The sequence below is a fragment of the Rhinopithecus bieti genome, unplaced genomic scaffold (genome assembly GCF_001698545.2).
Source record: "Rhinopithecus bieti isolate Rb0 unplaced genomic scaffold, ASM169854v2 scaffold_13184, whole genome shotgun sequence".
NCBI lineage: Eukaryota > Metazoa > Chordata > Mammalia > Primates > Cercopithecidae > Rhinopithecus > Rhinopithecus bieti.
Genome location: NW_016807417.1, coordinates 107878 through 119836, shown reverse-complemented (window position 1 = coordinate 119836; position 11959 = coordinate 107878).

Genomic DNA, 11959 nt, shown 5'->3' with positions numbered 1-11959 from the left:
ACCTAGCCTACCCTGACAGATACACAAGCCACCTTCTATTTGGGAAAAGTCAAGTTAGGTCACTTAATAGATTTTCCATTTATCTTTGAAGCTCAACATATACCACAAAGTTGCAGAGAAACATATTTGACCCTGAGGAAACTATATAGTTGGTGACCTGAGTAACTGGAGGTGAGTAGGGAGTAATTTTCCACTTTACTAATTTCCTTTCAAAACAACACAACTCTTAGTAATGCCTTAACCATAGCTTAGCAACCCAGCAACTTTTACAAATTACTGGTAAAAGAATTCTTTAGGAAATGATTTCTGAATATTCCCTATGTCTCTTACACAGAGGAAGTTTACTTAACAAATTTATACAAGAATTGTAAGTAGAGATTTAAATTGCTTTCACATAGAAAAAAAATCAGCTTCTTCTGTGGTTATCAAGACTGAGAAGCAGGGATTGCAGATAAGAATGGTATCATATAACCAGAATGATGCTTTGATTTAGAAAAGAAAGAGAACACATTTTCCAGTGTCTGGCACTGTTCAGTTCATTCACCGAGACCATGAAACACAGTTCAATCCTTCGACCTCAGTTTCTTCTTTACGAAAGAGGCAATGGTGCTCACTATAAGAGGACTATAACAGTTCATTGCCATTATTATTGTTGGCTGAGAGATAGGTGTAAGAAAATTTATCAAAGCTTTAAAATATAGGAGTTGAATGCTTTGTGATTTAGATCTTTTTCTTCTTCCTATCTTTCTGTCAAACACTATCCACCGAAGTTTTGAATGCTTAACTTATGTGGTTATTAAAATACTGAAGTCCAGCACAAACAACTCTATCATAATGCAAATCCAGTTTCTATTATCATCTAATAAAATTGTGTGTTAGAGGGAGCAGTATTTGAAGATTTTCCCTTAAAAAAGCACTTGGGCCTGAGCTCTAATGACACAACCCAGATTCCCCATGGTTACAAGCCAAATAGAGGTCTGTGCTTTCATCAGGTAGCTCCTTTCTCTTCCTCTCTCTTCTTTCGTATGTTACATTCTGGAGTGATAGTCGTTCATGAAGAAATAAGGGAATGGTTTAGTGTGCCTGCTTTCTCAATAAGTGGGAGGGGATTGTGAAAAGTGGAGATTTTTAAAATATTCTTTTTGACTTTCACATTCAGGGGGTACATGTGCAGGTTTGTTACATGGTTACATTGTGTGTTGCTGTGGTTTGGCGTACAAATGATTTCGTCACCCAGGTAGTGAGCATAGTACTTGATAGGTACCTGATAGTTTTGCTACTAAATAGTAGGAAACATTCTCTCCCTCCTCCCACCTGCAGTGTTTGGTTTTCAGTTCCTGCATTTATTTGCCTATGATAATCGGCTCCAGCTGCATTCACGTTGCTGCAAAGAACATGATTTCATTTTTTCCTGGCTACATAATATTCCATGGTGTATATGTACCACATTTTCTTTAGCCAGTCCACCACTGATGGGCATCTAGGTTGATTCCATGTCTTTGCTATTGTGAATAATGCTGCGATGACCATATGTGTGCACGTGCCTGTTTGGTAGAATGATTTATATTCCTTTGGGTATATACCCAGTGATGGGATTGGTAGATTGTGGTACTTCTGCTTTAAATTCTTTGAGAAATCTCCAAACTGCTTTCCATAGTGGCTGAACTCACTCACATTGCTGCTAAATGGCTTCATTCCATTTGAATCCACATCACTGATTGGACCCTAAGCATTTTTAAGTGTCAGGCCAAAGACAGTCTGCTCAGGCTCCTCTCTAGCTTAACAAATCCTTGAATTAAAAATGTTGTGCCTAACAGCAAACTTTCCTTGGGCAATTTTAAGGACTATAAAGGAAAAGAAAACTAAATATTTTTGAGTCTACTACGTGTTGGGTGCTTTTCTAACAGTATCACATTTGACCCTACCAATTCATTGAGTTGGATATTATTAATCCAATTTTTCAAATGAGAAAACTGCTTTTTTTGGAGAAGTAGAAAAAAATTCACCACATTTATCTGTTGTTAGTTCTCTCTTATGTCCAGACTCATGATCTCTCTATGATACCATAAAGCTTTCTTTAAGGAAATTACAATTTAAATAAGTCAAGCAATTTACCCTACCTCTACAAACCTCAGTTACATCCTTTGGAACATAATGATAATGATAATTCATAAAATTGGGGAAAAGTAAATAGAGGAACAAACAGGATTAACTGTACAATGAAAAAATGCACATAGGCTGCTCTGTAAGATAAGAGTAAAGGACTATGATAGGAGTGTTTGTGTAGAAATGAGGTAGGACAGAAACTTCAAGGTGAAGTGTGCTCAAGCTTCTTTTACTCTAGAATTTCAGAATTTTGTATTTTACTATATGATAAATGATGAATGATTGATTTGTTGTTAGGTGAGGTACAAGGTAGTAGACAAATATGAAACCTGAACATTATCTGTATAATATACTTTGACATGATTATTTCTTCAAGGAACTGCTGTTATCACTAGAGGACTTATTGCCCAGAATGTGGACCAAAGGTTAGAAGACTTCACATTGGAATCCTGGGTCTGCCATTAAATAATAAGGAACAAGCACTACCTCATAAGCTCTTACTCTCATCATTTATAAAGTGATGATTTAAAGAAAAGTCTTTCCTATGTCGTGATTCTAAGGATGCAATGTAATAAAGCATTTAAGATCATAGGACTTTGGTGGCAGAAGAAACTGGCCGACACAGTCCTCTTTTAGTTATGTTTTAGCTCTTTTATCTGAAAAAAAAATAAAATCTCTTTAAATCTCAGTTTCAATAACTGGAGAATAGGGAAAATAATAGTTCATTCCTCATAGGGTTGTTGAGAGCATTAACAATAGATGAAATTCTGCATATATATAATTCAAGGCTTGGCATACAGATTGTTTTAAAAAATATATGTAATTATAGTGAGTAATACACTCACAGGCATTCCACAAGGAGACATCCAAGTGTGGTGTCAGTCTTTCTAAGTTTGACAAACAAGTAAGCTGTTTAAAGCCTTTCACCCTCTAGAATGAGAGGTTGGGATTACTGTGGACTACAAAGATGTGTGGCAAACAATATTTTATATTCTTCTTGGATGTTCTCCTCTTCTCAATTGCCCAGGATATAAAATCATATTTTGGGGGAACTGTTTGTGTTTTGACTATTAAAAACATAAGCTGACTTAGGGCATGCAGTGAGGAGTACTGAGGGCAAAAAACACATGACGAGACCCCTTTCAACAGCCTCTCATCTAGGGAAAAAGGCACATGCTGGGTGTCAGCCCAGCCCACCCTGGGAGAGGAAAAGATTACTAGTGGAGTAGTAATGTTAAAAGAATAAAAGCGAGTGTTTTTTTTTTTTTTTTTTTGCGGGGGGAGAACCATTAACACTTTTCAAAAATACACAAAACCAACTTGAAGTTCAATTAAGGGCTGCAAAAGGGAGAAGAGTGTGCTATATCTTCAGCATCTGGGCCAGAACCCGAACTAGTACATGAAGTAATACATATCTGTCACTGACAGCTTTCTTGGCTATTTTTAATTCGGTCTAATTAGTCATGTCTTCTCCTGCAAGTATAGGAATCAGTCAGAATGTGGGTAACAGTTGTGAAACTACCTTTTGGAGAACTCCTTTGCATATTATTGTAGAAGACAACCATAAAGTCCTATAAATGATAGTCCCCATAAATGTCAACCCAGATAATTCGACTGATGTCAAGAAGCAGAGGTTGGATGGGCTGTCATAGATATTGGGGTTGACTATAGCACATGACATCAAAATCATGGCTTTGTAAACATTTCCTTCTTTGCATGCAGATTTAATTATCTTGCACCCCAGAGAAGAGCAAAACTGGGACCAGCATCATTTCAAAGGAAAGAAAAATGTGTTCCTATTTTTACAGCCTTGTAAAAGCAAGGAAATGTCTGAAGAGAAGAAAAAATAGTTTCGAAGAAGAATGCAATATGCCCCAACCCAAACTTATTCAAGATGTCATTCCTGGATAGAATTCTATGCTCTCAGCATTAAACAGACTGCTTAAGCAAAGGCAGGTTCTACACAGACTGTCATCTGAACATGATATTGATGGATCGCTTTTACAAACAGGCTGGACTGCAATGAAAAGCCTTGTGAATGTGCTAAGACCACTTTAAGAAGTCACTGGAGACCAAAGTGCCTGAAGGAGAGGATCTAAGCCAAGTCCTATGAACAGTTCATAGTATATGAATAATGAAGCACTTCAGGAAAAATATGTATATATATAAGATGAAGATATTCCCAAAGACATTTCTTGTGTCACTAATGTTTTGGAGAACCCTCCTAGCTGCAACCTTATTAGGTGTTTCAGGATATGCAATATGTTTTCTTCATGACACTCTGATCCACAGTTCTTGTTTTTTTTTTCTCTCAAGTCACACAGAACAGGTTTCCATTGTACTAAAGCAGGTAGAACTCTTGTCTGAAATAAGCTTGAGACAATATAATGAATCAACTCAATGTAGAAACATTATACACACACGTGTAACTAGAACTGTTGGCACCTTTCAGGGGCAATAAGGAAAGAGAGGATATTGATGAAATAAAAACTCTGCCTTCTTGCAAATGGAAAACCTGCAACTATTGCAAACAATCCTACCCAGAACCTAATTTCAACACAAAACGTATGACTCAGACCAAAAGGCATTTGGTTATTTTTTGCTCACTCACCTGCCCAACTATAATTTTTCTTGGAGCTTTAATATTCAATTGCAAGTTCTTGAATGGAAATGTAATGCTTTGGCAATATATTAACATAAATTATTATCTAGTTTACTCATGTATCATCACTTAAATCAGGTTTTACAAGAGGAGTTTGTCATTGTTCACTCCCAGAGATTTTAAGTTCAAAAGAAATGAACTGAAATGGCTTTATTTAAATCGCAGATGACTACTTTAAAAGCTTCTGGTTAGACAATGTTCAGATAAAAAATAAAGACAGGGTATCACTATTTTTCAAATATAATCTTCAGCTGTTGTTACCAACATATGCCTGCCATAGGATTACAGAAAGGAAAAGTAGGAAGAAGTTTAAGTGGTCATCCCGCCTGTTTGCTGGCATTTAAGTCTTTATTTAAAACAAACAAACAAAGCAAACAAACAAACAAAAAAAAATAAGACAGAACTTCCATATACCCTCTTGGCAAGTTCTTTGAGGACATTTGAAAGCCTATTCCTTTAGTCATATGTTCACTGAATATTAAACATCACTGTTTACCATTCTTGTAAGTAGCCCTTTGCATGGTGAAGACTTAATTGTATCTATTTACAGATGGTTTTTCTGTTGCTGAGTCACATTCTTATATGCCGACTTTGATCTTCCTACAAAATTCTTTTGTGATACACAGGGCAAGTCAACCCTCAGGCGCAAAGGCAGAGTTTATATTTTTCATCACTGATGCTAAACATATAGAACGTGCTTATTGGTATTTCTTGAGTAAATGGTCCCATTTTACAGATAAGGAAATGTTGAGGAAGAGGTTATATGATTGCATTCAGGTCTTAGGTCTTAATCTCAGATTGTCTGCCTCCGTGGAATGTTGACTGTGACACTGTAGATTTATCCATTTTGATTCCTATTTTGAATGATGACCCTTGTAAGCCTTGTTGCATTTGTCTAACTACAATTCTTTTTTTTTTTTTTTTACTGAGAATTTCAGGGTAAAAAAGACACTTGCCAAAAAACCTAAGGGAATGCAGAGAATGACCATATGAAACTGAACAGTGCTGACTTCTATATTGTACTATTTGGCGGGGTTATCGAATGAGTATGGGAATGGGTGCCTAGCCAGGAGAGGTATCTGTAGAAAAGAGCCACCAGAAGTCATTCGGATTAAAATATCTCTTCTCATATAAATATTTGAGCACTTAGAAATTAATTTGAACTAGCAAACCCCTCCTTTTAAAAGCAAATATCCTGGGAAGATCACATCTCTAAGTCATAGTGACAATTATTTTAATAATCACATGAATATCAAGCTGAAAATAAGTAATTCAGGAAATGGGAGTTTTGCTGGGCAGAGGAAGAAGAGATAATTTGAGATCATTGAGGATATTAAGCACCAGTGGTAAGGGAAGAACTTTGTACAGCTAGAAAGCATTAGAAGGGCTCTGAATATTCAGAAAGTTGAAGGCAAATAGGAAGTCAATAGGTAATTGTACACTAGAGGTGACTTATGCACTGGGCCCTGGATAGCAGCCGTGTGTTACTGAAATTTATCTTCTGTACATGGCTGTTAACTTTGGATATCTAGATTCCAAATAATTTTAGGGATACAAATATAAGTCTCCTTAAGTCAGCTCTCTGTCTCTGTAGTAAGTCACTGCTACATTAAAGCCAGAGCTGTCCTAATCAGTTGCTAAAATGTACAGGCACACACACACACACATGCATACATGCACACATACACATACATACAAGCAGGCACTAATAAGAAAGATGAGAAGAAAGGGCTAATTTTCGGACACTTGTCAATTCTAATTTTAAAAGATCTAACACTCCCTCTCTTAAGATCCTTTCCTTTTTGTCTTTCTCAACTTCCCTTCTCATTCATCCATTCAACTAGTATTTTCTATGCTCAAATTATCTGCAAAGTATTGTGTTGAATTTTAGAGATTTTGTAATGAACCAAACAACTCCTGCATCAAGGAGCTCAAATTCCAGTGTGGTGCTGTAATGGGAATATAGATAGAATGGTATGGGAGCAAGAAAAGTGTAGTCCTTATTGAGCTGGAGTGTTAGGAAATCATTAGGAGATCATGTTAGTTGAGTCTTTCTTTTCAGGTGGGGTTCACATTTCTGCAAGTTATCAACTCATTTGTTTCTGAGGCTCTGTTAAGTTCTTGCTAAACCCAAATTCTCCCTACAGGAAAAATCCTACAGAGGCTGATAAATCTAATTATCATTTAGGCATTGAATTTTAGCCATCAAACCACTATACCATTTCAGGGAAATCTACAGCCATTTTTCTTCACCTAATGACAAAGGTATACATGAAGTTAGTCAATAGCAGTCAACATATTCCTATAACAAAAGAAAAAAGATAGGTTTTTAAGTGTTGAATTATCCAAACGTTTTCATAATATCAGTTCTCATATTTCAAATTCATTTAAATATGGATTTGTCACTCTATCTGACCCTTGCAGTTCTTTATTTCGTAAATACATACAAATGCAAGCTCTGCATAATGGTTTAGTGAATGAAAGACCAACAGCGTGATCTTAACTGATTTTTTTTATCTTTCTTAGTAGTCTACCTCTTGATAGAAGAGTAAAACAGGATCTGCTTTACATGATCAGTTTCAGGCCATTAATATTTGAAAGATTTTTCTAGGCGTTTGTTGGAAAATACTTTTACATTATAAGCACTTTGTGGTATGGTCACTTTTTAAGCTTTAGGAACTGTCTGTCTATGTCTAAGAATTAGTTAGAGATATTATTAAGACTTAAGCTGCTAAGTCACTTATATGCAAGTTGGGTGGGGAGTGTGTGGGAGGGAGAAAAACGTTGAATTGTTTTGTTGCTGTTAGTTCAATAAAGTGAAGAAACAAAAATGGGGATGATCTCCTGGATTTGTAGAAACAATGAGATAGAGCATATGATAGAATGAGGGAGACAGGAGGGGGCTGAATGGTTCCCAGCCCCAACAAATGTGTGTAATGGGCCCTAAATTTAAAAGGAAAATAAAAACTTCCTAGGTGACTAATGTGGTCATAATGAAAAATTAAAGCAGGTTAACAAGCTGCAGAGTGCATTCTTATTCAGCCAGCAGAAATCAGTCATTGGAGCTTTCAAGAGATAAGAGAAACTATTGACAGGCTTGAGGAGAGCAGCTGAAATTACACAGTCACTCCACACTCTTTATACATTTGTCACTAGTGGATGTAAATATTTATGGCTCAGATGACAAACGACTTACCTTATTTGGTGATTTGAGGCCGTGGTGCAATTCCAGGGTCACCAGAGTGGTGTTAAGTTTCTGCTGAGATCTGGGCCGGATTAAGGCTAGGGAGTCGTAGCAGCTGCAAATGAAAATGTGTCATAACCCATTCCACCCCTATAATCCTCCAACTTTCACACATGTCCCCAAACCAACCCCCTGCCCCCCACCAGAAAAAAAAAAATAAGAAAATCTGTGCCTTGGGTTGTAAGGGGAAACTCCAATATCTGGAATTTAAAAGAATGTGGAGTGCAGAGAAGGAGCTAAACTAAACATGTTCAGAGTGCGTAAAATTAAAACACACCAACCTCATCTGTTGAACAGCATGGTGCTCTGGCAGTTCATAAGCAAATGTTTAATAATATTTATAGTTCAGCTAAATAAGGAATTAATAAAGAAAAAAGTGGATTGTCCTGGATGAGATCAACTCGGTATGCTCTCCCACATGTTGATTTTAGGTTTAGGTAGCATAGAATCAGCTATGATCACCAAAGAGTGCAGGAGAGTTCGGTAAAGGAGCTCAGCCCAGGGAAGGCCTTTAAAGAGATATTATTTACCTGCTTTCCTATGCTTCAACAAAATTCTGTGCCATTGGTCAGGCAAACAACATTTCGTCCTTTTGTTTTCCAACTGTGATCCTTGGTTACAACCACAAGAATATGCAGAAAAATCTACTTAAAGTGGTCTTTTAGGGGTAGAACTTATACCAGATAAGTTATAATTACAGAATATTAGAGACCCTTTTGTCCTAGATACTGGGTCTTGAAACTACTTTCCTTGAAACTATTAAAATCTTAAGTGAATTTTTAACCCCCTGAAGCTGACTACACTGGTGTGCATCCAGACTTAAAGCTGCCCTGAGGTTCTCTTGAAGGTAAATTTTCTCAACTGACAGCTCCCAGGTTTGAGGAAATAAGTCTATAACCATGAATACATGCATCTATTCTATGATCAAGGCATTTTATACTACTACTTGGGGAAAATGACTAGAAAGCCTTCTTTTATAAAGAAAAACATTATAAACATTTCAAGAATTACGTGGAAACTACGATAAATTTTCCTTTAACTTATCTTTTGTGCACCAAGAGATCCACCTTTATATGCAACTTTTTTCTACCCAACACAGGTAAGTACAACAAAAATTGAAGTTGTGGTGGTTATGGTGATTCCCTATGTAGATCCCCTTTTGAGAAAAAACTTGCTGTTTAAGTTCCCCTTCAAGAGAGACTTGTCCCAGCTGCTAAGGTTGCTATTGGCAGGCAAGTGTCAGCTGGCAGCCCCTTCAGGGATGGCTTCAGCTGCAGAGAACTTCTTGCCTAAGGCAATGCCCTTAAGAAAGCAGCCCACTTCAAATGACTGATGGAGTGTTTATACAAATGCCAGGTCATTTCAGCCAACACATGACAACATTAAGATATGGTTTTAGCTCTAAAGTATCTCCTGGAGACTTGTCATTGGGCTGAGGCTGTCATTAGGCCAGCATCAATCCTTCCAGAACTGCTTCCTTCTTCTCCCTTCTATAGTTGTTGATTCACCTCATGGTCTATCTCAGTTTCCTTTTCAGAAAACCCAACCTATGACACATAGTCATAGACAAAGGTCAAGATGTTGGTTCCAGCTTTAGGGGAGAAAGGAACTTGTGCTGACTTGGCCTCCCGGTGGAGATCATGATCTGCTTGTAGAATTTCTCCATCAAAGAGTTAGGCAATGGATGACTGTCTCTCTAAATCAGGGACAGATCATTTAGAACTAAGGATGGCATGGAAGTCCTAACCTTGATTTTCTTATTTCTCAATCTCAGCAAGCTGTTGTTGCTCTAGGATTTAAATATGTGGAAGCTATCTGTAGAATTCACCTGAGCCAAATAAACTTTGGTAAAGACAATAATTTTAAAAGAATGAACATGCATCTATCCTAGCTTTACTTGGCAATTTTGGTGTGCTCAGTTTATTCATCTTTGCCTTTAGATATGTTCACTGCATTTCTTTATCTCAAGCTCCAGAATCAATCCTGGTCCCCAAAATGGATGATTTAAAAGCCTCTAAACCACTGACTAAGCATGATAAGCCTTTGTATGGTTCAACTTGGGTCTTAAGTGCCCTGATTTCTTTGAGACTCAGCTTTTAATTTGTTTTCTTGAGAGTAAATCTCAAAAATGTAGCCTAAAATATATACCAGGAATAAACGCTCTACTGCTAAATGCCAATTTCTGCCTATGAAATCCTGGTTCCTCTTTTGTACTTCCCCACTGGCTACGAGTGACCGGTAGAGTTTCTTGCAGATCAGGTGAGAGTATCAGTCAAAGAAAATCGTTACCCAAAGGCCAAGGAACTTGCATTCTTATCCCTGAATGGCCTAATTATATTAGTAGAATAAAATTTCCATTTCTACTCATAAATAATTTCTAAGGGGAAAAAAGGCCATAGCTTGATAAAATTAAAGGTTTATGGGTCAAGCCACCTTTAAACTCAGCTACTATTTTTCACAGCATAGGTCTTTATTCTTCCCTTTCCCGTATCTAACCCCTACCCCATTACCGATTTGATCAAGCACAAAGAAGAAACAGATTCAAGTTCAATTGGCCTAGTCTGGCTGAAAATAATCTGGGGAGAAAAAAAAGGTCAAGACCATAGCAAAGTTCTTTTCATTAAGAAGATGTAATAAGCAGAGCATAAACACTCTGTGATCGCTAAGAGCATGGAATAATATTCACATTGACAGAATCTTAGCATAAATAAAAGAGTTTCATTAAATTGAAATGAAAAAGTTCAGTGACCCTTACCACATCCAAGGATATTCCCAGAATTTAGCAAAAAGGAGCAAAAATACATATATATTAAGAGAATGTTTTCAAGACTTCTTTCTAAAATGATTGTGGCAATTACAGGCACAATCTGGCAGGAGGTGCCGTGGATCTTGCCACCCAGGCAAGATTCATCTCATTGGTCACCTATTTGCTCCATCTCTGAAATTTCCTCTCTCATTTCTTAAAAATGATGCTATGTTTCTCTCTTGCTTATATCTATCAACCCTAATTTTGGGAACTTTTCTTCCTGTGCTGTACTTGATTAAATGGAGTCTTAACCCCTTTTATCTTGTTGGAATTATATCATATGGCCACACATTTCTCTTTCTGCCTGGAGTCTTAATGGCTGGCTCATTCCTTATATGTTTTTTTACTAGCCTTTTACCATCATCAATATTGGCAGAAGAATGTACTTAATATGAATACATTTACAAATATAAAATATATTTATTTTTTCTCAAACTCAAACTTCACAATTCTGGGAAAGAACACAAACTGTCAGGGAGCCTTGAACTAAGTGGCTTCCATGGAGTTAGATATCCTGGCTTTCTTTACACAGAGGGCAATGACAGGGGAGGAAAGCTGGGGGAAAAACGAAGGAGGGGTCTTCCTAAAACACACTCTCAATTGCATGCGGTGATTTTTTGATGCATGAAAACTCCTTAGGCATTTAACTTTTGTTGTCAGATAAATTTCTGGCAATATAAAGATGACACAGACCTCTTGAGAATTAATATCCAAAAATAAGTTTCTGGCCCCAAACCTCAGTGCAGTGGTTTAAAAAAAAAAAAAAAAAATCATCTGGCCTGCCGTGGTGACTCACGCAAAGTGCTGTAATCCCAACACTTTGGGAGGCCGAGGTGGGCAGATCACTTGAGGTCAGGAGTTCGAGACCAGCCTGACCAACATGGAGAAACCCCATCTCTACTAAAAAAATTACCAAGTTAGCTGGGTGTGGAGGTGCATGCCTGTGATCCTAGCTACTCAGGAAGCTGAGACAGGAGAATTGCTTGAACCGGGGAGGCAGAGGTTGCCATGAGTCGAGATTGCACCATTGCACTCCAGCATAGACAACAAGAGTAAAACTCCATCTCAAAAAAAAAAAAAAAAAAAAAAAATACCCCGGGTTGGGGGGGGGCCCCCTTGTGCCCCGCCCATTTGGGGGCTA